Below are 27,792 nucleotides of genomic sequence, written 5' to 3'. Positions count from 1 at the left end.
AAGCATCACCGGCAAGATGTCGTCAAAACCAGAAGATGCCCGGGTGGTTCTGTCAACATACAGGATAGATTTCAGCGAAAGATTGAGTAACCCTACCTATCGACTCGTGTCGACAATGTCACATGGGACAATAGAATTTTCCGGCTAATGAGTATTAACCAAGATAGGCAAAGATTCTTCTGTAACTCCAACACACTCCCCATCTTCCTTTTTCACAAAAGTATCTCCTGAAAGGATGGTCTCTCGAAGGGATTTTGCTTAGTCTGGCAAAATCTTTTGCGGATTCAATGGGTTCGCAGTACTTCTTGCAATAGTTGCGTTTCTCATATTTAATCGCTTTTTTGCATTTATTGAAAATTTCCCGGTAATTTGAAAGTCTTTAATTTGGTGGCATTCAATAAAAACGCCTCCCAATCTTCTCTTTTATGTCGATCAGCGTCTTGCTCAAAGATACTGGACAAGCCACTTTAAAGTCTGATAGGATTGCTTTAAGTGTTCCGCCTACTTGTCCTGTTGATCAGTGGATGAATGAAAACCCTTTTTAATAAGGTATGTGGATTAAAAGTTGAGTCATCTTAGCTGACATTGACATACGTTAGAGCGCTTTGTCATATGAGTGTTTTTTGTTTTGTTGTACTTAAACATTCGTCTTGGTCTAAAAATTTAACTAAATCGTGACGGTTTTCGTGCGCTGATTTTCCTTGGCTTTTCGTCGTGGACTAAACCAACAACAGTAATCCTATCAACTCTTTCGACTCTTGGCGCTGAAGAACTGTTTGGAACCACCATGTGTCTCTCTTGCTTTTGTGAAATCGTTGGGGGTCGCTTTTCACAACAGACCGAATTTCGTGAAAGTGATCAACAATCGGCGCACATTTATTCATAAATACCTCTACTCGCTTACTGTATTTGTTAGTTGTTTGGCCGAGCTCGTCCTCCCATTTGGAATGTAGGTGTTGATATTTTTCCAGAGTTCATTTGGAGTTTTTTGCCCGAGGTTTCGAACACTGATTCTACCGCAATCTGCAATCCGCAATTTTCTGCGAATATTTGGCACTTAGAGTCTGCTTTTTTTTTGGTATCGAAATAGCTGTCATGGTCAAAGTATGTGAATTAAAAGTCAAGAAAACAACCAACAGTTCATCTCTTCAGCGATTTCACTAATTTCCTATATATAATATATTATATGAACGAGTATAAGCCTATTCATCGAAAAAAATGTCCGACCTTAATATATGCCGTATGCATGTATATGTATGTGCACATGCATGTAAATTCATAAAATGATATTTACATACAGAGCTATTAACGGTTGTTGATTGCGTAACTTATTTACCATTCGCTGTTACTGTTATTGTAGCAACTGGTGCCTCTGTTACCTGTGCATTTGACGTTGATGTTTATAACAGAATTGCGTCTAAGTTTGCAATGTTTAAAGATTTCTTAAATTCATGTGAAACGAAATAGCACTGCGGTTTGAGGTAAACGAAAATGAAAAATAATCTTGTAACTTTTATGAAAAGAGGCTTCATTTCGTTCTGTCTAATTTAAATCTAATGGGTTGGTGTTAATATTGGGTTGGGGAATAAGTTCGTAGCGTTTTTTAGCGGTGACTTTTATTTAAACAAAAAACAATAAATATATCAATAAGTTAATGAATTACCCTTGTATATACGCCGTTGCTATTTATAACCCCTTCCCCCCTCTCTACCACTTTGTTGATGTCGTTCGCCTGGTCTGGTGTCACAGAATTTGCTGAGCCAGTTTTTCAGGGCATCTTTGTTATCGACGGTAACGCCCTTCATATGGCTTAGCAGGGAGCAAAAAAGATGGTAATCGATAGATACAAGGTTCGAAGAGTACGGCCGATGCTGAAGGACCTCCCATTCGAGCTCTCACAGTGCGGCTTTGACCTGTCTTGCAGTGCGGCCAGGCATTGTCGTGAAGGAGTGTGATTTCACCTTGTCGATCAGGTATTTGAATAACCTCATTCACGCGGTGTAGCTGGGCAATGTAGACTTTCTTGTTGACCGTGGCATTCTTTTCGAATATTTCCTAATGCTCCATGCTCTTCCAATCCCACCAAACTCATTTCATGATCTGGAGGAAGGTCCGGCTTCACTCTCGGCTTTGGAGTATCTCCTGGAGCCTTCCACTCCTTCTTTGCTTCATATTGATGTATAGGCACCATTTCTAATCTCCCGTGACGATTCGGTGCAAAAGGCGATGTTTATGACCGCGTGTTGCTTGATGGGGGAGAGATGCTCAGAAGCAATTTGAAGACTCCCAATTTTTCGGTAAATCGCATTGAATGACGGTGATTGAGAATCGTTTTATAATCGCAGTTCATTTTTTCCGTCAACTCACGACTGGTTTGGCGACAGTTCTTCTTCAAAAAATGATTTGAGACGTGCTTCATCTAATTCAGAGGCCTTCCGCTGCGCGACGTGTCATCGATGTCAAAGTCGTCATTTTTGAACTTTGCAAACCACTTCCGTACTCGCTTATGATACTTTCTCCATACACGTCGCAAATGTTCTGAGCTGCTTCGTCAGCTTTTTTACCTCGGTGAAAAGCAAAGAACAGCAGAAGTCGAAAATGTTGATTTTTTCTTCCTGGGTATCCCATTTCTAAGCCTCAAAGCTTATGAAAAATTAAATAACTCGAAAATACAATTAACAAACAAAGTTTTGTAGAGCAGAAAGAGTTTTATCGAATGAATACTTGCCCTTTGCCAAACAGCAAACTAATCGTTGTAAAATAAAAGAAAATATAAAAACGCTATGAACTTATTCTCCAATCCAATATTTTACTTGGTATCATCTAAAGGATGATCAGATTGGAGGTATTCTTTCCAATACATAATTTTTTTCAGTATTCATTGACATTTCACCATGAGAAGACTTACGCCTTCCAACATTTACAAATGGTTTAACTATATTACGAAAATCGACGCTCTTTGAAAAGTGACGCTCTGCCCAACTTCTGGTGTTCAGCGACGAAGCCTATTTTTGCCTCAATGGCTACATCAATAAGCAAAATTCTCGTATTTGGGCTGAAGAGCAATCTGAAGCTATTCACGGATAGCCTTTACCTCCATTGAAAACAACGGTTTGGTGCGGCCTATGGGCTGGAGGAATCATCAGCCCATATTTCTTCAAAGACGAGGTAGGCGCCAATCTAACAGTGCATGGCAAACGATATCGCGCCATGGTAAACGAGTTTTTAGTGCCGAAAATTTAATCCCGTGATCTCTACAACAACACGGCGCTGATTCCTTCAAGACGGAATCTGTCGTCTGGGACCAGTGGACTGTCCACCAAGATCGTGCGATATCACACCTTTGGACTTTTATTTGTGGGGATATGTAAAGTGGGTAAATCAGCTTTGATTGAGGTTTTGGAAACCAACAGTACTGAAGTTATTCACGAGATACTGACCGAAGTCGGGTGGCCGAATTATATGAAAGGGATTATCTTTACAAAATAACTTTCATGAATGGTTCTACACAAAAATAATAAAAATTGCCAGCCAATATGAATTTTCGATGTTTCATTTCAATTTAAAATCCGATACCTCTAAATTGATCACCCTCTACTTAATGCCGCGCGTATATGCTTTTAGTGTAGCATATCTTTAGGAGCAATGCAGTGCATATTTATGGTAAGATTTAAATTTATATAATATTTTTGTTTATTTGTAGCTATAATTCAATGTCAAGAGTTGAACCGCCAATGTGCACTGCTGCAAATCCAAAACCCATCCATACAAATACTTATCTACATACAAATATGTACATATATATATGTATACATACAATTAATAATTCAAATTTACGCATAAAGCAATGAAACTCTTTCGCAGATATGCTGCGAGGAAAATTCTCGAAAGATTTCGCACAATCAGTTAAAAGCAAGAGAAAATGCACATAAACGTACAAAATTTAACAAATTTCAAAAACTCTCTGTTTTCGGTTCAAGGAAAATCGGAAGGAGAGACGATAATTTATTTAACCAATTTTTATGCTTTACAAATAACAAATCCGTCGAGTGAATTCGAAAAGTATGCACAGACCAGGGGCGTTATGCAAACATTCGCATAAATACGGTGTCTCTCATGCAGTAATTGTATGCATGTGCGTACATATGTGCATAAACATGTGTGTGTATGTGCATTTTATGCGTTGAGAATTTCCGTAGCAACTCTGAATGATGATATAAATTGCACAGCAAGTTGAGAAACTTAAATACATTCAAGTAATTGCAGATTTCATATGTAAATGCGTTGCCAGATTCATCTCGTCTACCCCAGCTGTGCCAGCTGTTGCTGTTGATGCTGTCGCCAATGCTTAACTCATTCGGTGATGTTGATGATGATGGTGAAGATGGTGAGGATGTTGATTTAAATGCAGCATTGAGTGTATCGCAGCCAGTGGAAATGGAGAACAACAAAAATATCTACTATGCACATGCAGGCAATAAATTCCCACGTACGTATACACACATGCAGATTCGTGCTGAAATGTGTGTGTGAGGGAGAGCAGGACGTTGGGTTTATACCGGCATCTGAGATGTAAAGCAATATGCAAAGGGAAAAGCTGCATTGTACTGAGCGCGCTGGCTTCATGTTATTGCTGTTTTTACTTTCGCTCCCCAGTTGGTGCATTATTCTTGTTGGTCTGAATTGCAGTGAAGCACTGTAAATGGTAACGAAAACGGAAAAGTGGATTAAAATCTCGCAAAAGGAGACAAATGAATTTGCCTATATAGACATGTAAATGTGTGTTCTTAAAAACAAATACAAAGAGTGCTCAATGTAGAATATAACAGCAAATTAAACTGTCATGGAAAATCACTTCATAGGCCACGTAACTTGAAAGCTCGCTTAGCTAGAGATAGACTGCAGATGATTTGTATATCAGAATCGCACAGCAAATTTTATTCTAAGCTACAATATGTCCAAGTTAAGCTGCACGTCCTAGGCAATGCTAAAGCCTAGAGGCAAATCTAAAGTTCGGGTTCTACCAGATTCTGAAGAGCCTAGGGTAGGATCACATGCCACTATTAATGTTAAACTAGTACGAAATATCAAAACATAAACTCTGCGTACATAAAGTGGCTTATATACTTTTCTTGCATATTTCCATGCCGCAAAGTCAAAAGGATACAAAATTTTAACTGGAATATTTTACGCGAAATTGTTATGGTGTTGCTAAGAGAGCTTTCTTAAAACCAAAAAACCCAAAAAGAAGTATTGTGTGAAATTTCCATATATATATAATTGGCGCGTACACCCTTTTTGGGTGTTTGGCCGAGCTCCTCCTCCTATTTGTGGTGTGCGTCTTGATCTTGTTCCACAAATGGAGGACCTACAGTTTCAAGCCAACTCCGAACGGCAGATATTTTTATGAGGAGCTTTTTCATGGCAGAAATACACCCGGAGGTTTGCCATTGCCTGCCGAGGGGCGACCGCTATTAGAAAAATGTTTTTCTTAATTATTTTTTTTGTGGCGTTTCACCGAGATTCAAACCAACGCTCTCTCTGAGAATTCCGAATGGTAATCACGCACCAACCCATTCGGCTACGGCGGCCGAAATTTCCATATATTTAGAGCTTTAAAGGGGCAGAATCCTGTAAACGGCCATATTTTCCCTGATTTTATCAAAATTATTTAAAATGAAGAAGTCAATATATTTTTTTCAAAATTGGCATACAGTTTATTTATAAAATAAAATAATATACATTTTTTTTTTATTTTTATCATTTAAAATGGCGGATGTACACTAAATTCTTCCAGGAAGGTCGCAGCGGGGCTTCTCAATCGCCAGGCATTGTAGCATCGGCGACAGTGACCTGAATACAAAAACACAAAAATGTTTATTAATGTCATAATTTGTATATGAATTAAAAAAAAATGAAAATAAAAAACGCCGAATAAAATGCTTCAAAACAAAAAAAATAATTTTGGGGCGAATTTTCCTACAATTTTTGCTTCGAAAAAATTATTTTTTCGAAAAATTTTCCAAAACTTATAAATAAACATAGAAAGCAATGTCATAAAAAAGATAAGTGCAAAATTTCAGAGAGATCGGTCAATCACTTTTCGAGTTATCGTGTACGCGAATTCCAAAAATATAGTTTTGAGAAAAACGCGTCTAAAGTTTGAATATAACGTAACTATACCTCTCCCAGCGCTCGAACGCAAAGAATAGAGTCGTCATGGTTGAAGATCTATAATAAATTGACATCGCCGCGACGTGAGATTATTCGGCCATGAAATTTTTCGCGCAAAAGAGCCATTGTTTCGTTAGTTGTGTGACAAGTGGCACCGTCCTGTTGAAACCACATATCGTCCACATCCATATCTTCCCATTCGGGCCATAAAAAGTTCATTATCATCACACGATAGCGAACACTATTCACAGTAACTGCTTGACCGGCCTCATTTTGGAAAAAATACGGCCCAATGAAGCCGCCGGACCATAAACCGCACCAAACAGTCACCCTTTTGTGGGTGCATTGGTTTTTCGGCAATCACTCTCGGATTATCATTCGCCCAAATGTGGCAATTCTGCTTATTCACGAATCCACTGAGGTGAAAATGTGACTCATCACTGAATCACGAATTGCGCCATATGCATTTTGATTTGAACGCCCGTTTTCGTAATAAGCCTGAATAACTTTAACGCGCTGCTCGATTGCGTATCTTTCCATCGTTCGCTGAAATTGAAAAATGTTAAATGAAACGCAAAAAAAACTTGATGTTTAGGTGTGGTTCACATTCAACATCGGCCCTTAAAAATTAACCACCCTTTATAAGAAATACTTAAATTTACGTTCTAAAAATTGTTTGACATATTCTCAAAGGATTATATTAACATTTTATTAAAAAGAAACTTTCTTTTTCGAAATTTTACAGATATCTGTCCCCTTAACAAATGACCCACTAGAAAAATGGATAGGTCTGAAAGAAACTTTTTCAACTCTTCTCAAATTAAGTTTAGTATTAACTTTACAGCCGTGAAATTTCGTTTTGGCTTGCCGTGAAACGTTGCTAGCAAAATTGGTTGTCAAATGAGTAGAAACTTGCAATTTATGAGCATCGCCCCAGAAGCAATTAGCAAATTTTGGTAAGAAAAGTGTTTGACAAGGAGATTAAAATAATTAACTCCAACAGAACTCACAATATAAAAAAACCAAAAATTAATTGTAACACTTAGAAAATAATATAATGTAACATAAAGTGCATTTAATCTGAAGCAAAATTAAATGCTTAACTAATATTGGTTAGAGAACAAAGAATTCCAGTACTACTTTAAAAATAATTACTTATTGTTTCAATTTAACAGATAGTAATTTAAAAATGAAAATTAAAACAAAACAACGACAGGCGCAAACCATCTCTATACCCAAGAAATACACCTCGATATTTATCAAGCCAGTTCGCCAGACTCAGAATCGGACTAAACTCACACACCAACACCTCCTCACAGGAGGTACCCAACAATAATGTCCATTTTGTGATAATAACGCATCAGCTGACCATCTTTTAAACGATTGTCGTACCTTAGAAAGTTTCAGGAAAAAACACTTCGGATCGACCAAACCTTCTGCTCTGCTGGCTACGGTGTCTACCACCAATATAACTGCTTTAAATAATTTTTTGAAAGATTGTAACTTAACTACTTTGATTTAATATGATTTGCTAATAATAACAGAGACTGTTCTATCTATCTATCGAATTGTAGGCCCTGGCAGCTAGTACTCGTTCTTGTATTAGTTTTAGTATTATATATTAATTCTATTGTAATAAATAAATAAATAAATAAAATAAAACAAAAAAGAGCTCTTTCATTTTCGCCAAATCACTGGATTCAGCGGGTTTTTATATTTGCATATTTCTGCGAATAACTGTATTTTGATTTAGGTCCTACAAAGCAAGCCTCTTGATTAAGCTCAGAGGTAAGTGCAAATACGTGTAAGTAAAATACACATACGGGAATTATTGAGATACAAGATTAACCCCCTAATTATGAGAGCCTTATCTTCCGCTACATTTTATGCTCATTTATTTCAAAAGCATACAGGCAAACACTAAACCTTACATATTCGATAAGAAATTGTTGCGTCTGCTGCTCAGCTGCAAAATAGTCTAACAGTTACAAGCTAGAAAATTAAAATACACATACATGCACACATATGTGTAGGTATGGGTGTGCAATTGTATACGACCGTTAGTGTTGTATATGACCGTTAGTCTTTGTATTGATAGTGACATTGTTGTAAGCTTGCAAATATCTGTGAACACAAGCAAAAACTGTCTAAATGCTTTTAAGAAGGTTTTGATACCAGAATGGCCTCGCTCGGAACACTTACCGCCGATGTGTGCAGTTTTAAAACTTTGCATGTGCTTTGTAGCCGCCGTGTATTAGCAATACTCTCCACCTATCCATAAAAATGGTACACAGATGGTTCAAAAACGCTCCAAGGAGTAGGAGAAGAAGTAGTGGGGCCTAAAGCACACAAATCCCTAACACTAAGTACAGATACCACTATTTTCCATGCGGAGCTCTTCGCCATAATGGAAACAGTGGAAATCATATCCAAAAGAGGGTTCGATAAAGTAAAAATTAAAATACTTTCGGAGAGCCAATCGGTTCTCAAAGCCTTGAATAGCTTCACATGCAAGTAGTCAAAATCCCTAATAGAGTGTAACAATGCACTCAAACAGGAAAAGTAGGTAAATTTGGAAAATAGCGAGGGCCGTGTTTTGCATGGGATTCGAACCCATGGGATGACAGGCTAGTGCACTTATATTAGACTACCAATGCCTAGCAACTTGCAGTTCCTATTTAAGTACAAAGTCCTTTCTATCGAAATCATCATTTTCAGCTTAGGCGTTTTTACCTGTGAAATTGCAACGGTTTAGAAATGGCAACAGTTATCGGCCTGCACTTTGCCGCACTGATTCACTTTCCTCTCTGGCGCCTCTGCCTGCTATGTCTAATGTCTACTGGCATAGCCGGCAACACAATGTTCGCCTACTCTCCTCACTTCACATTCCCCATATCACAAAAATATGTCCATCTGTCAAACAGTAATTACTACCGCAATGCACACATCCTTGACTCCTGAACTGGCTAAACTGGCTGAGGTTTGAACGCCCGCAGTTAGTTCAACCACATAGTCAAAACCAGAAAGTGTCACCTGTGTTTTTGCCACTGCCTTTCTATTTGCACAAACTCTTCAATACCTACAGGAACTTTCACTCAATTTCACATAGGTTGGGGACATTCTAACATCGACGCAGGCATAGCCACTGATAGAAACCTTTCATTTCTGTGTCAGTGTACGTTTGCAAGTACGTATGTATTTGTGTGCCAGTTGGAATGCTTGGTTTTGTGGAGGCTTGTGTTTCAATTCACTCGAAAACGCTTGCCGTTGAATTCACTGCAGTTTGGCGAATATGCAATTTCAGAATTAAATCACTGTCAAGCATTCCAAAATGTTACAGGAATGATTTAGAATAAATGCAGAGAGTTTATACTTGATTGACTCTGGAAGGTATGTATTTTAACCGACTTAAAAAATTTACAATATTCTATTCGTTTATTCTTCGATCGGAACACTGAAATAGACAGCTTAGACAATCCTTTGTCAAAACTTTTTCAATATTTTTTTTTTGGTAGTCAATTGTTTATTTTACAAAAACAAAAATATATCATTAATACATCATGTTTCGAATTTATTTTATTTATTTATTTATTTCAAAAATTTCAAAAAGAATCGGACAAGAGAAATAATTTTTTTTAATAGAAGATAATCTTGTGCCTTATCGAAGCTTTTTGTTTTTCAAAATTAACCCTAATCTCCTAATTTTAAAAAGTTACACAGATCCTAAAGTGAGACTCCGAAGCTCATTTAGAGAAAAGTGCTGAAAAACATAATTTTGGTAATTTCTTTATACTAGCTGTACCCGGCACGTGTGGCTACTCTGCAGCGCCACCTGGTGGCGAGTGGTATCAATAAACATATTCTACAAACCTTCTCCGTGGAAATATACTTATATATATATACCATTTTTTATAATAATCGGTCCAGTAGTTTTTGAGTTCATCGAGGACAAACAGACATTTTTATATATTAAGAAGAAGATTAACAGATTAAGTAACGAATTCCAAAACGTTTCGAATCATATTTATTTTTTTTAATTTTTAAATACAAAGCATTACAAAAATTTTCTTTATATGTAAAGTAATTAGGGACAAATTATTCATTACATTTTTCACAAAATTTCATAGTTGTAGAATGCCGGTTACAGATATTTGTTTTGCATTTGTTACAAATTTGTTTCTGCTTTTTATTGGGTAGTCGAAAAAGTGCTTTCGTATTTTGTCAATAGATGTCCTTGGAGTCATCTATCTCCAGTGCTACCAATCACATTGTGTCATGTCATATGGTGGTAGAAAGGTGACATTTCAAGCTTCATTTAATCAAATTCGGAGAAGTTGAAAAAAAGTTATAGCTGTTCAAAAATGAGTGAAAATAATGAAGAAATTCACTATATTTTGAAATTTTTGTATAAAAAAGGGAAGAATGCCACGCAAGCCACCAATGAAATTTGTGAAGTTTACGAAGACGATGCTGCATCAGTTCGTGTAGCACAACAATGGTTCGCTCGCTTCCGTTCTGGAAATTTCGATGTGAAAGATGCACCTCGCTCCGGTCGACCTATCGTTGAAAAAGTCGATGAAGTTATGGAAAAGATTGACCAGGACCGTCACATAAGCTGCCATGACATCGCCAAGGCACTAAACATTCATCATCAAACGGTTTTGAACCATTTTAAAAAGGCTGGTTACAAAAAGAAGCTCGATGTTTGGGTACCACATGAATTGTCTGTGAAAAATTTAATGGACCGAATTAACATCTGCGATTTTTTGCTGAAACGAAATGAAATCGAACCATTTCTGAAGCGAATGGTAACAGAAGACGAAAAGTGGATCAAATACGACAATAATGCGCGAAAAAGATCATGGTGCAAGGGTCGTGAAGCTCAACAAATGGTCGCAAAGCCAGGATTGACGCCTCGAAAGGTTATGCTGTGTGTTTGGTGGGATTGGAAAGCAATCATCCACTATGAGCTGCTCCAGCCTGCTCGAACGATTGATTCTACACTTTACTGTCAACAACTGATGAGATTGAAGCAAGCAATCGAAAAAAAACGCCCAGAACTGATCAGCAGAAAGGGCGTCGTCTTCCATCAGGACAACGCTAGGCCACACACATCTTTGATGACTCGGCAAAAACTGGGAGAGCTTGGCTAGGAAGTTTTAATGCATCCACCATACAGCCTGACCTTGCAACATCGGACTACCATTTGTTTCGGTCAATGCAGAACTCCCTTAATGGAGTAAAGTTGGCTTCAAGAGAAGCCTGTGAAAATTACTTGTCACAGTTTTTCGCCGAGAAATCACAAAAGTTTTACACTGATGGAATAATGTCTCTAGAAGAAAAATGGTAAAAGGTGGTCGACCAAAATGGTACATATTTGGTTTAATAAAGTTCATTATAAATATAAAAAAATGAGTTAAGGTTTGATTAGAAATACGAAAAGACTTTTTCGACTACCCAATAGATATCTTCGTCGGACAAAGATGACAGCGCTTTCGTTTCAGGGTGGCAGAAGTACAGGGTTGCGAATCAACAGATAGTCGTAATACATACTGCTTTTATGGCTGCTTGTATTTCTGTTCGTAAATATTTGGCAGACTGTTTTTTCTGTATTTGTGACTCCACAAGGCTTTCTCCTAATTTCCGCAAAAGCCAATATCTTTTGTTTTTCTTTTTGTCGTGCCATTCAGGATGAGTTTTTATCCAAATAATGTAGGAAGCAATACCTGCAGCATCAATTAAATTCATGAAAAAAGCAAGAGGCAATCTATTGCAATTGCCCTTGATCATATATTCATGAATTAGTTGGTCGAATGTGTCTACGCCCCCTTTGATTTTATTACAAAATTTATTGATATCTGAAATTTGTTTCACAATTTTCCTAATTTTGAGTACACTGCAGATCCTTCTTCATTCGCATACTTTATAATTTCATCACAAACTTCATCGTTTATGAAGAGTTTGAAGCAATCAAGTACGTCTGATAAAGTTGCACCTGTATGAATAAATTCCGTTTTGTGCTCAGCTCTGCTGGTATAATTATTACTAACCACTGGAAGTAAAACAACTGCATCAACCTTTCCTTTGAGAATATTCGTTGATCTTAATATATTTTAGATGAAGGTGGTGGAGACTTGTTCCAAATAGTAGAATCTTTACCAACGTAGAAGTTGGCTTCATTGTCTGCCATATCTGCATTTTCGTTTTCATCCGAAATCTCATTTTCTTCTTCAGATGCTTCAGTCATCTGGTCCACTTCGGAATCATTATAATCATCATCATTGTTGTCACTAACTTCGCCATCAGACTCATCTTCCGCCTCCCAATGTTCCAAAATATTCTCCAACTCCAAAGCATTCAACCGTTTTTTAGCCATCGTACAATGAAATTTTGCCACAAGTTATATAATAACGTATTTCTACAAATGAGAAATAACAGACTACAAGTATACACATGAGCATAATCAGCAAAACTATAAAGGATTTGAATATGGATGCTTTCCATTTCAATTCAACCGGGCTATTCGGGTCATGTTCTTCGATTTCGATGTAACTCGATATATTGCTCTTTGGTCAAAATAAGACACGTATTTTTTTGTTCGCCCGAAAAAAATTTTTTTCAAGATTTATCGAAAATTTTGTTCTTCGGCTCAAAATCGCTTTTTTTCATTATAAAAGGATTTTTTTTTTTAAATGCTCATAACTTAGTCAAAAATGAACCGATTGTAATGATTCTGGATTCAAAATAATCGTCATTACTTACACAAACGACTTTATGTAGAAACAATTGCAAAAAAGTAGTTGAACATTTTTTATTTTGCAAAAAACAAAAAGTGCGAAACAGGTTTTTTACTCAAAAATTCATTACTAAGCATCTATGTATATTTCTTCATCTGTTCAAAAATTTAGTGCCTACTACGACTTTTTGCATTCAATGGATTCAAATTTTGCAGCAGTTCAAAAATGCAGTGCCTACTATAACTTTCTTCATTTTACGAATTCAAATTTTCATGTTATTCAAAAATGATAGGCCGACTATGCGAAGAGTGAGTCCCTCAGGCTCACTTTAGGATTTACGTTACAATTTTGTAGGATTGCAAAAACATGGTAAAAATACGTACACAATCCAAAAAATTATAAATACGTCATAACAATTGTAATCAGTTGGAGGACACCCAATGTTTCGAATCAGAATATTATTTGGTGCGGGAATAATCAAGACTTAAATTTCAAAGTAAGACTGAAAAGCTCACTTTAGGAGATAAGGGTTAACAATGTGGCGGCCTCAGAAAATATATTTCAGATTTTAGAGAAAAAAACCGAGAATTAATTATAAAAACCAAATTGAAATTAAAAAAAAGAAAAAATCTTCAATCAGGCACGAGTTTTTAACACACTTTTATTAGCTCGGGTTGTATGTATGTATGTAACGGAATCATTGAGCTTCATTTTCACTGGCTTCTAAAAATCTGATCGACTTGGAATTTTGCACACCTATCAAGGACCGATGACAATGCAATAATTTGATAAAAGTTTTCCATTATCCTTATTAGGATAGCCAGGATTAATATTTTCTTTTTTTTACTGTGGGCAAAAAGTAAGGGGAATTTGGTTGTAAAATGAAAAATCTTTATTTATTCTTGTAAATCAATTTCATCCCCTTCAAAATAATCCCCTCTCGATGAAATACACTTATGCCAACGATTTTTCCAATCCCCGAAACATGCCAAATAGTCCATTTCCGGTATAGCCATCAGCACCTTCTTCGATTCAGCTTTTATCTCCTCAATCGACTCGAAACGCGTTCCCCGGAGTGGTCTCTTGAGTTTTGGGAATAGCAAGAAGTCACACGGAGCCAAATCAGGCGAATACGGTGGTTGCGGAACGATATGCGTGGAATTTTTGGCGAAATGGTCATGCCATGCATTATCGTGATGCAAAAACCAAGAGTTGTTGGCCCATAATTCTGGTCTTTTTAGACGAATTGCTTCACGTAAACGACGCATAACGCTCAAATAATATTCCTTATTAACAGTTTGGCCAGGTGGAAGGAATTCATAGTGCACCACACCACGAAAATCGAAAAAAACTGTCATCATGACCTTTATTTTTGAATGACTTTGACGTGCTCTTTTCGGTCTGGCCTCGCCTTTAGCACGACATTCGTTTGATTGGTCGGTTGTTTCAGGGTCGTAAGCATAAATCCAAGTCTCATCTGCCGTAATGATGCATTTGAGCTTGTTCAGATAGTCTGAAAGCATTGTTTCACACACATCAACGCGACGACTTTTTTCCAAGAAATTGAGAGTTTTCGGTACCAAACGAGATTTGAGTTTTCGTAGGCCCAAATGGTCTTTCAAAATGGTTTTCACAGATCCTTCTGATATTCCGATCATATCAGTAAGGACTTTAACAGTCAACCGACGATTTTTGAGCACTAACTCCTTCACTTTATTGACGTGTTGGTCATCTGTTGACGTCGATGGTCGTGCGGAGCGCTCCAAGTCATCAACACGTTCTCGACCCTCTTTGAAGTCTTTGTACCACTTATAAACATTTTTCTGCGACATGGTCGAATCACCAAATGCCTTCTGTAACATGCTAAACGTTTCCGCAGCCGAAATTTCATTCCGCAAACAAAATTTGATGGCACTTCTCTGCTCAATCAAATCAGACATTGTAAAAATCGAAAAATGACTCTTGGTCGTTTGGTAAACACAAGCGTAAATATATTACTGATAATAATATTCACATGAAAGTTGGCCCAGGTGTTACTAACAATGCTGCCAACTCATGAAAAAAATAACTAGAGCGAAATTTTAATCCCGCGAACTTTAACAAATAAATTCACCTTACTTTTTGCCCAAAGTAGTATATTCGTTAGAAATACAACAAAATAAGCTTCTGAGAATGATGCTTAATTTACCATGGGAATATTCCACAAGACGGTTGCAGGACGAAAACAAAATAGAAATGACATTGTCACGAATCAAAAACCAATTAATATTAAATCTGCTTCAGCATGTTTAAGTCACCAAATATCTGCATTATAGATGTACATGACTTCCTTTCTTTCGTTTTTTTTCATAAGAGTTTTTATAGTAGTTTTTCCCTCTTAGTTTAATTTATGTATATTGTTATACATTATATTATGTATAAGGTATATTTAACACGTTCGCGGACGAGAATGCTACAGCACTCAAATTTTAAAGCCAATTTTTGTACATTTAATTTCATGTAACCTTAAGTTTATGAAAATAACATACATTTTAAAGTAATGACCCATTGATTCATTAAGTACTTTCATATTATTTTATTTTTCCTCCGTGTATTTACAAATTTCCTTAAGCCGGCACATTGAGTAAACTAAAAGTGTAATACTTGACGTGAATGCTATAGCATCTATATTTCATAGAATTCTCAGAGAGATACTATTTTATCATTTCTCATTTTTGTCACACATCGGCTCAAACAACTGCATTTTTGAGCACCCAAAACATCGAATTAATGGGTCATCCGCCGTATAGTCCTGACTTGGCACCGAATGACTTCTTTTTATTCCCGTACGTCAAAAACAAACTGAGAGGTCAACGTTTTTCGACACCTGAAGAAGCGGTTGCGGCATTCAGAATGCATGTGTTAGAGGTACCGCATTCAGAGTGGCAAAAGTGCTTCGACAATTGGTTCAAACGCAAGCAAAAGTGTATAGATCTTCATGGAGAATATTTTGAAAAACAATAAAGTGATTTTCGATGATTAAAATTTGTTTTTGTTTTCTAATCCCGACAAATAAAAAGCACCCCTCGTACTTTCAACAATGTGCATTTAACTGCTTAGACATTTCATTATCTGCTTCAGTTAGACATTTGAGATTGAAGTGAAAACATCCGTTTTTTGAATTATCGTATAACTTTTTTGCAAATTGAATTCACGTAATTCACGTATTTGATGATTCTAATTCAGATCAAGATATAGGTAAGTGTATTACGGAAATAATTGGAAATGATATATATTTTTTATAATATATTTTCGTCAAGCAATAGGGATCTATCTACATCATCACGTCCACATACACACACTATCACGTCCACATACGAGAAATTGCCGGATAGTTTCACATAAGTAAATTTTCAAGAAATGGAGATATTCTTTGGCCTTTGTTTGTTGCAGGCTCAAATAAAGACACCTAAAATTCGTTCAAATTGGTTTAGCAATCCCTTGTATTATATTATCATTCAATTCTCGGGGCATCTATGACCGGGCGCAGGTTTGAACAGCTATTGCGTTGCTTAGATTGTGAATCCGTACCAAATAATGACAAGCTATCTAAGATTTCCGAACTTTTGAAGCTTGTAAATAATTCCTTTCAAACGGCATACAAACCTGGAAAAAATTTATAGTTAGATGAATCTATGATGGCTAAGTTTTCGGCATTTTATAAAATCACAGAATTCAAATGATAGTGACTTTTTTCTTGATAATGGCAAATCACAAACGCACGTTAGATACACTCCGCCAAGGCCTTTTAAAGATGCATACTATCAGGAACAAATTCCGGCACCTTTAAATTTCAAACGTAGAACATATTTCCTCAAGTGCAAATATTGTTCCAGACAAAAAATAATAAAATTTACATCATATCGATGTTGAAATGTGTAAATAAACCTACACTTTGTCCTGGAGAGTGCTTTCAACAATAGAACTTGCCTCCTAAAAATCACAATAGCTCTAATTCGGATATGGAATCCTAATAACATTCAATCATAAAGATGGACAGAAATATTTAGTTTTGTTATCACATAGACATACCAAGAAATTATGGATTTAATTTATGAATTTTTTTATATGCAGATGAATAAAGATCTACTATTAAATAAGAAATGTAATGAAACCTTTTTTTTCTCATGTATTCTGTGAATGAATGCTATAGCATTCGCGTCATCCTAGTTGAAAAATATGATCTATATTGTCGTAGATGCTATAACACTCGTTTCATATAACAGTTCAAATACGATGTTTTGACTACTCTTATAATATATGTAAAACCAGATTTTGGATATTACAACTAGTTTCACAATGTCTATTTTTGTCTATTTTTGCAGCTCTCTGAAATTTTTAGCGTCCGCGAACGTGTTAAGAATTAAGGTAGCTTACACCATATTCTGCAAATTAAGTTTAACTAGAAAGTTATGTTCAACGTTTTTTACTACTTAATAAATAAATAATCACAATAATTGCAATGCTAGAATTAGCATTAATTTTAGTCTACGTATTGTTTCTGTGAAGCAATCTGGAAATTCCCGCTTTATGCACTCCATTGCGTATGAGCAACATTCAATTATGTAGTCGAGCAAACACACACAAACGAAATTTACACCAAAACTATCCACGTGCACTCTATTTAATGAAGACAAAACAGTAGTGTACATTTAATTTACTCTTCGATGGAAACATGCGAGTGAGACGTGCGTAATGTGAGCTGCGCATGGCATTGTAACTGCAGCTAAATGAGTCACATAATCAAGGTTCGATTACAAGGAGAGAATAGAAGATTTGGAAAATTAGTGGTAAACGCATTCACAGGCCATTAGTCAGATTTGTCATCAACCAAGCACGAAAGTTGTGTGGACTTTGTATTTAAGGCTTGCTGGTTTGGTATGATGAATGTGTTTCAAGGATGCCAAACCAACGAGTATAAAGTGTAGAAGGACCGAAAAGTATGCAAGGTTTTTATGAGAAATAAATGGGCAAGAGTTGTTGGCACATAATCGATTGCTTATTTAGGTGACATTGGGAACTGCAAAAGTCTAGGTCAAGAGAAATGTAATGCGAATAATAATGCAGAAGATTTGGCTGCAAAAATGACGATAAGACGAATCATAGCAACTACTTATATGTGCACATGAATGTATAGTAGTGTAGTAAAGAGTGAGCGAAGAGAGTGGTATTGAAAGCACTGAAATCTAATATTAGCAATTAGGGTGAATAATAGCGTAAATGATAGCAATTAATTAGATTAAAAATATTTAATATATTTTAATCCTTTTTGTGCGGAATTTCGATAGTTTTATTTATTCCAGAGAAAATAACACTAGAAAAACTTTATACGACAATAGCTTACTCAGTTCAATTGAATTTGTTAATTTGTTTGTAAATTCAAATTACGCAATTTCCAATTCAAATCAATTTACATCATTTCGTGTAAGTAAATTAAAATCTAACGTAGAATATCTCTTGCCAACAATTTCAACTTTGGACTAAGTGGGCAAATGAGTAGTAAAGTCCGCTCTCGACGAACAAAACTAACACTTCACAAGGCGGTCCAGCGGCTACGTTGGCTGGGTCATGTCGTCCGAATGGATATAAACGTTCTGGCTTTGAAAGCATTCGATGCGGTACCAGCTGGTAGCAGCAGAGGTAGAGGAAAATCTGGAAAGATCAGGTGGAGAAGGACTTGGCTTCACTTGGTTTGTCCAACTGGAGCCGGTTAGCACGAGAAAGAAACGAGTGGCGCGCTTTGTTAAACTCGGCCAAGATCGCGTAAGCGGCTATCGCGTCAATTAAGAAGAAATTAAAAAAAGTTTCTTGAAAATTGAAATCTTTATATATATATATATATACATATATATAATTGGCGCGTACACCCTTTTTGGGTGTTTGGCCAAGCTCCTCCTCCTATTTGTGGTATGCATCTTGATGTTGCTCCACAAATAAAGGACCTACAGTTTCAAGCCGACTCCAAAAGGCAGATATTATTATGAGGAGCTTTTTCATGGCAGAAATACACTTGGAGGTTTGCCATTGCCTGCCGAGGGGCGACCGCTATTACAAAAATGTTTTTTATTAATTTTGGTTTCACCGAGATTCGAACCAACGTTCTCTCTGTGAATTGCAAATGGTAATCACGCACCAACCCATTCGGCTACGGCGGCCGCCTTGAAATCTTGAAACCTTTTATTGTAATAAAATTTTTTTATTTCTTTCAATTCGACATTTGAAATTTTTCGGAATCCCGAAATTAATTCAAACAAATCTCGGGATTTCAGTACCCGAAAAATACCGGTATCGCGTTATTCGGGATTGAAATCCCTATTAAATATGCGGGTTTGTGCGTGTTTATATGGAAATCACGTATACTCCTATTTATACATATTTACAGTAAACAAAGCATCTATCACATATCTGAAAAAACAATGTTTAGGGTAACCTGAAGAAATCAATCACTTTTACGTAAAGCACAAAAAATAGATTAAAGTTGATAAAGAAACTATATTAACAAAGTGTGGTCAAATGCGATCATCATTCACATTTCCCGACTGATGTTACTCTGCGCCATTGGGCATCTTGCGAAATAGTCATAATTTGGTAGAAAAATACTCTTTTTGAAACTAATTTTCTTTGTAACGCCTTTAAAGTATAGTTCAGACTATTTGTGAAGGATAGTTGAAGATCTCTGGGACCAAACTTATGTAGTGCTAGCAAAGGAATTGTAGTTCATAGATATAATTTATTCTCCTTTTTTCCTAGTAATGCAAATCTTTCATAAAAACGAAAGAGTAAGCAGTGCAGAAGAATTCTTAACTACTAGGTTGCTCAATGAATTTTGCGGTACGACAAAAGAGGGCGTTACTAAACTCTTATGTTGTTACACTCTTCATATGAACATAAGTGAATTTTCATTTTAATCTGTCAATTCGTTCTTTGTTTACAAGCCATTTAGTATCGACAGGTCACAGTATTTTCTACAAATCAAATATCATGCAGTGACTGCATTTTTATTTTTAGAAGATCTCAAATCACAGGAAATTTATGAACGAATGTTGAAAATACATGAGGAACTTTCGCCATTCATTAGTACAGTTGAAATATGAGCATGGTCGTACAAACCTTGCAGACGACCCACATCAAGGATGCCCACAAAACAGCAGTAACACCAGAAATCGTAGAAAAATTACAGGATATCGTGTTGGAAAATCAACAAAGTGCCTGAAAAAGATTTAGTAGAAGCCCTAGACATCTCGTTCGGCAGTGTATGCACGATTTTGGCTTCAGAAAGCTGTGATATTGGGTTTCAGAAAGCTGTGTGCATAATGAATGCCACAATCGCTAACAATGGAATAAAAAAACCTTCAAAAGCGACTTTCGCAGCAACATTTAAAGGGCTTTCAAAATAATACAGTAGATTTTGTGGATCGATTCATCACTATGAATGAGACTTGGGTTCTTTGCCATTATCCTAAATCAAAATAAGAGGCTGAAGAGTGGTCTGAACCTGGTTCTTTGCCTCCGAAACGAGTTCGTGTCCAGAAATCGGCCAAGAAGCTGTTAGCATCAGTTTTTTGGGATGCAAAAGGAATTTTATTTTTAGATTCTTGCAAACTGGTTAAACAATAAATTCTGAATATTATTTTTGGCTGAAGAAAAAGTTCGTGAAAAAATGCCCAATTTACAAAAGAAAACAATTATTTTTCATCAGGACATTTTGGCAATGGCTAAAATCTATGAATTCAAATTCGAATTATCGGAGCATCCACCGTAGTCACCAGATTTGACCCCTAGCGGTTTTAAGCTGAAAGAAATTCATGCGTGGGAAGCGTTTTTCCATCAAACGACGAGGTCATAACAGCTACGGACCTTTCTAGATTCATAGATTGGAATCTCATTGGAAGAAGTGTATTATTTTTTTAAATTCAGATAAAACCCGAAAAAAGCAAATAAACACTTTAAATCAAAATACATCGAAAACCAGTTTCATATCAAAAAATTTATGTAGAACTGTGTCATATCAGTACAGGGTGAACGGTATGAAGTGTTACCTATTCAAAATACCATAACTTTTTTGTGTGAAATTAGTTTTTATTGATTTCAAAGATAAAATTGTTCAGAAATAATGATAACTTTAACATATATTCACTTTAGTTCGATATGACCACATTTTGCTTTGGCTAAGCCTTCAAATGGTCAAAAAATGAGTTGCATGCTGCACCAATGTGATCTTGAAATATTTTGGTCCATTCTCGTATAATCGCTTTTTTCAGCGCATCCATACTGGCATATTTTTTAGTCCTCACCTTGCTCTCTAAAATGGACCAGTTGGAATAGTCCATTGGATTTGCGTCTGGCGAATTCGAAAGCCATTGTGTGGACGAAATGAAGTGTGAAACATGATTTTGTAACCATTCTTGGTTCACACGAGCTTTATGAGACGGTGCCGAGTCCTGTTGGAACGTCCATGGTCTACGACCGAAGTGTTTGCGTGTCCACGGCTCTAAAGCAGCTACTAAAACATTGACCTGATGTTTCATACACCATTTCCAAATAGAAAACGTTTAATGCTCTACTCAAAACCCATTTTTCGGGTGGTAGAACTCTCTCTGAAGTTGAGAGTGGCATGAACAATAACGGTAGCAACGGTGGAACCTCTAGGTACAGCTGGTATATTGCTAGTCGGATAGTGACAAGGGAATCGATAAGGTTTTCCTTGTCTTCCTTTGAGAACTTTAAGTCCCATGGACCTGACGGAATATATCCAGCAATGCTTAAAAAAGAATTAGACAGGCTGATTGAGGCCCTGAAAAGGATCTTCACAGCCTGTCTTGTATTTAGTTATATACCATCCCAATGGCGACGGGTAAAAGTAGTATTTATTCCGAAACCAGGGAAAGATGACTATTCCCTAGCAAAAAGGCTTAGACCAATCAGTTTGACATCGTTCATGTTGAAAAGTCTGGAACGAGTGGTGGACAAACATATTCGAGTGGAGGTATTGCCGAGAAGTCCACTTAGTAGAAATCAACACGCTCACCAGAGTGGAAAATCATGTGAATCAGCCTTACATGATCTTGTTAGCAAGATTGAAGCCGGGCTGGAAGCTGACGAATACACAATGGGCGTGTTCGTGGACATTGAGGGGGCTTTTGATAATGCCACTTTCGGCTCGATATGTTCTTCTGCCGAACGACACGGAGTTAATCAAGCCATTATAAAATGGATATATTCCATGCTCTCTGAGAGGCTGTTGGGGGCAGTGGGAGCAGTGATGAACAAATCTCCCAAGGGGGTGTTCTTTCTCCGCTGCTGTGGTGCTTCGTCGTAGACTCTCTATTAGTGGAGATGCAGGAACTCGGTTTTCACGTCCAAGCATATGTGGACGACGTCTGTGCGCTAACATCAGATAAATCCTTAAGAAGGCTTTGCACGAAAGTGCAGAGGATTCTTGACAAAATCGATGAGCATGAACAAGGTCTTTCGGTTAACCCGAACAAAACAACCATAGTCTTTTTTACGAGAAAACGGAAATTGGATGGACTCAGTCTTCCAACACTGAAAGATGTGACACTTGGTCTTTCCAACGAAGTTAAATATCTAAGAGTAATCTTGGATAAGAAGCTGATTTGGGAGACACACGTTTCACTGAAGGTGAACCGTGCATTGAAGATTTTTCAGCAATGTCGTAGAGCCTTTGGCAAAACCTGGGGTCTGAAACCTGCTGTGGTCCTATGGATATACACAGCACTTATCAGACCAATCATCATTTACGCTTCTGTGGTCTGGTGGCGACGGAACATGGCTAAGTCCACAATCCGGGAACTATACAGGCTGCAAAGAAGTGTATGTTTATGCATCACGGGTGCCATGAGTACAACCTCTGGTGATGCCCTAAATGCTATGCTTGATTTGCTCCCCCTGGATCTTAAGATACAACAAGAAGCAATAAAAACAGAGCGTAGACTCCATAAATATGGTTTCTGGCACGAAGATGGAACTTCGGGACACAGAGAAATCTTTAAGTTGCTGTCGGAGCATTATCCACTGTTTTTGGCACCTAAAGATGACCTTATACCCACAGTTTCATTCGGAAGGAAATTTGATGTCAGATTTCCATTGCGTGAGCAATGGAGCAATCCAGAATGCATGCAGGGAGGTTTGGCGGATATTTTCTTTACCGATGGGTCCAAGACTGAAATAGGATCTGGAGCCGGATGGTACTTAAACGATAGTAATAAGTGTCACTATGCTATGGGGGGAATGGCAACTGTTTTCCAAACAGAAGTTTTTGCCATCCTAAAAGTAGGCGAATGGATAATCAGATTGGAGTCTTCAGTGACAGTCAGGCTGCATTGAAGGCCCTGGAGAACGCGAAACAAACATCAAAGATTGTTCGAAAATGTAAGAACAAGCTTAATTCTGTCGCAAGACAAAACAGGCTTGTACTTATATGGATTCCGGGACACTCCGGTGTTCAAGGAAACGAAATTGCGGACGAATTGGCCAACCGTGGATCAGTGGTGCCCCCCCAGGGGCCAGAGCCAATAATCGGAATCAGTCCCGCAGGAATCAAGAATTGGATCAGCGATTATGTAGGCAATCTACATAAAGAGCGATGGTCCAGTCTAGAACGCTGCAGAACTGCAAAGTGTTTTGTGACAAGTCCGAACAGAAAACTGTCAAACTTTCTACTAAAACTTAGAAGGAAAGACATTCGGTTGATGGTCGGCATTATTACAGGACACAACCCATGGGGTCCGCATTTTATATGACCACCATTCGAATCATCGAGGACCCGGTATGCCTGTCATGCTTGGAGGAGGCGGATGGCACTGAGCACTTTCTCTGTGAGTGTCCTGCCTTTGCTAGAGCACGACTACGAGTATTGGGTTCCGATGTCATGAGAATGAGTAATATTCGTTCTCTAAAACTGGAGGATATTTTCAGATTTGCCAAAGAATCTGGAAAATTCTCACAGGACTAACTATCTCTATCCTATCTACCCCCTTTCCAGAGCTTTAAATACAATGGGTGTTTTAGGAGCCACCAAATCTCCTGGTACTCCTTGGCTCGACCTTTTCAAATTGAAATTCATATATATACATATAATTACACATAAAACCCCGACTGATGTATTTCGTTTTAGTTTTTCAAATAATAGTAGAGATGTATTAAGTAATAGGATGTGGGTAGCACGCAAATTATGACAGAGAAGGTTTTATGTAAAAAGAATTTGTGTTTATAATTTATTTTATAATGCTTAAAGTGTTAGAACTGTCTTATAATAGTCTAATATAAGTATGTACCTCTTCTTTTTGAAGCTGCATTTGACGAAAACCGCTGGCGAAAAGAGCAACTGTGATCGATAAAAATGAGCACTATAATAAATCACATAATTCCACAAAAAAAGGAGATGCATTGCATACTTTATACTTCGATAAATGAGTCAACTATTTATCCAGTCGAATGCTTTCAAAATTTCGCGGGCTACGTATATTCGACTTTCGATATTTTTTTTTTATTTATGTTAATAGACTCGTCTCGACGATATGTTCCCAGTTTTAACAATATTAGACCTGTTTAGTTTGTTTGTGAGAGGCACAAATACGGTGAGAGTACTCTGAGTCAAAAAAGTGTTTACAAGTGGTACAAGCTTTTCACAGAAGGCCTAGAAGATATGAATGACGACGCTCGCTCTGAACGCCCAGCACATCAATAGCCGATGAAAATGTTGAGAAAGTGCAAAAAAAAATTTTATGGAGAATCGTTGAATCACAATTAGAGGAGTTGCTAAGGATGTCGGCATATTCGGCATATCAGTTGGCTCATACCATGCAATCTTTTCGGAAATTTTGGCTTGAAGCGTGTGGCAGTGAAGTTCGTTCCAAAACTGTTGAGTTTTGACCAAAACCAATGTCGCATAAGCATCGCGCAGAAATTGTTGATTGACGTCAACGATGATGCAGATTCGCTTAGTGACGAATCATTCGATTAGAGTCAATCTGATTTTTTCGATGCCGTCTTCAAACAAATTTTACTCCGATTCTATTATTTTAAAATCTTAGTAATTGCACTTTAAAGGCTTCTTTGGAAATGCCAGTTACTTACTTACATTTTAAAATAGCTATTTTCCTTATCAACGGTCATCAGCGACCACAAAACCAACTCTCTTATTTGCTACAATTAACAAAAGTCACTGTTGATTAATAGCAACAAATGTTTCAAATTCTAAATTTATTCCACTGCGTATTAGGCCTGGCTGGCAGTTCATTTCGCCTTTTCTTCGCTCGTTAGTTTATTTTCAGGTCTATTTGTATGCAACAACGTGGTAGAGGCAAGCACGAAAGCCATTAACAAGAACAATAGATGAAATTGCCATATTTAAACTGATTAATTTGTTCATCAAGTGGGCATAGAACCCTAACGATGGCTGGCAAAAAGGGACCGAAATTGGTCAACATGCATTTAAGCCGATAGCCTTGGCAGTAAGTGCTTCTCTAAGATTTTGTAACAATTTTAATTAGAATTTATTTAGATATAAAATAATATTAAACATACATACACATTGTGGGAATGTATTAGTATGTGTGTTGTGTGTGTGGGAATATAAATACTTGTTTCTAAGTTTGTATGTGAATGTAAATATTTATAAAGCTTAAGGCTTACAAAACATTGCACAATACTTAGTTGCTGGATACTGTCTGGCAATCAAGGCTGCGGTTTGGCTGGCACTAAGTGACTTATATACGAGTATGTACAGGGTGATCCATATAGTGGTTTCTTTTCGAAAATTCAATAAGTTGAACAATGAATATTTTTTTTACAATATTTGTTTATTCGAAAGAGCAAATATTCCTATTGTTTATGTAATAGGATTTCATTTAGGCAGCCGGCTTGCTTCGCTGTAGTGCATTCAACTAAAATAGTTTTTCAAACCCTTGGTGACGGCTTCTGACTCTATCTTAAGAACGGCTTGCTTAATATTCTTCTTAAGAACCTGAATCGTCCTTCGGTCCTTGATGGTACCTTAAAAACAGTCCGACGACGTCAAACCGCGCCTCCGAGATGAAAAATTGACGTCGCCAAAAACCAATGAGTAATAATACGATTAGTGGCATGGACCGTTGATATAGCGTACCCTCCTGCTGAAGCCAAAGGCCTTTCAAGTCCATGTCTTAAAATTTGTTCCGTAGTACGCCCTCGTTGTATCCCTTTACCGCCTTCCCGCTGCCTTCGCTTTCGACGTTGTTGTCAATCTGCTTCTTCAGAGAATCTCTTTCCGCAGTTACAACTTTCCAACTGGCGTAACTAAAAGACGTGTGTTGAGCGTCATCGCACGGCGCTTCGTAGTATATCCACTTGGGATCGCTTAACGTTTCCATGCGGTACAGGTATCTCCGGAAGTATCCGTGACCCGAGATGAACTGCGTTAAGAAGAAATTCATTTCCCCGAAGTTCCTTTCGACCCATTTGCCTAATGATGGAATGAGTTTCGCCGTCCATCTGCTACTCGGTTCAGTGTCCCATTAGCTTTGTTAATGATGACGTGTTTCTTCTTGGAGTCCCACACATCCATTCGTTCTCGGGCCATGAAGTCGTCTACAGAAAAAAAGATAGACCTTGACAAAGTGCAACAAAGCGAAGCCTCACTGACAGCAACACGAAGACGCGCCTATAGCAAGAAAGCTGGCTACAAACACGGTGAACCCAGACGTGGGTGCATAGAATTGGTTATTTATGGATGCCGTTCTGGAGGACCCAAAAGTAATGCAGAAAGTAGTGCCACCAAGGATGTCTCCGCAGAAGGAGAAGGGAGATTGTTTTAGTGGTCACACCACTCAATGAAGTAGGCGACTGTCGCAGTAGTGCGAAAGCATTTTGAACTCAAACTCACCCACTCACTCACAAAAAAAAACGTTCGGCCCCAAACCATGCCTCTGTTACACTCACCGTTGACCAAAATGGTGTTTCCCGTTTTTGACTTCTTTCTAATAAACGCTCTGTTTAGGCTACACAACATCGACTTTGGAAATCTATTTACAATATTTCAAGCGTAAAGCGGCTCATTGTTTTCCGCGCAGCTATAATACTCACTTTTTGTCAAAATTTCCAGCATTCAAGAGCTGTTGCTGTACAAATAACATATGATTAAAACGAAACCCCTATGTGAACTACCCTGTATGCCTGTCAAAGAGGACTATAAGCGAATAGCATTTATTAACATAATCGTCTCCTAACGGACAAATTTACGAGTAATGGCGAATAATATGGAAGGACGAAGAGCCAAGGGACAAAAGATTAAGGAAATGCGGATAAACGGGCAACGATAAAATAATAGGAGACTCGTGCCAACTGAGCAGCTTGAGCTAGAACAAATAACCACTTACTTAGAAGTGGTAGGCAATTATAGACCCTGGTTGTGAATAGCTGCATATTGGACTGATGGGATAGTAGTGGAATGCAAATGAGATGAACGGAGAATACGTGTAAGAATGGAAAAGAAAAGCAGCAAATACGCGAAACTGCAGGACGTTAGGACGAAGTTCATTTGCATCTTTTATTAGTATTTTAAGAGTTCAGTTATTACTAACAAATATGGATTGCTGTACTAAATTACTCATAAACTGTTACTCATTCAGATTTAAGACGTGTCTTAAAGCACAATTTTAGTAAGCGTTATTATATTCCAGTATTTTGTCTAAATTTCGTTATAAATCGCTTTCGTATTAATTTAATTTCAATGGCTCCTAGCAGTGACTGTTATAAAGTGTCAAAAACGGGTCTTGTTAAAGGACTAGAGGACGGAGAATTTTAAGATATTTTTTCTTTCAACCGCCTGTAATGGACATAT

This window comes from Anastrepha obliqua, chromosome 1 (genome assembly GCF_027943255.1).
Source record: "Anastrepha obliqua isolate idAnaObli1 chromosome 1, idAnaObli1_1.0, whole genome shotgun sequence".
In the NCBI taxonomy this organism is placed as follows: domain Eukaryota; kingdom Metazoa; phylum Arthropoda; class Insecta; order Diptera; family Tephritidae; genus Anastrepha; species Anastrepha obliqua.
This window is presented reverse-complemented; position numbering follows the sequence as displayed.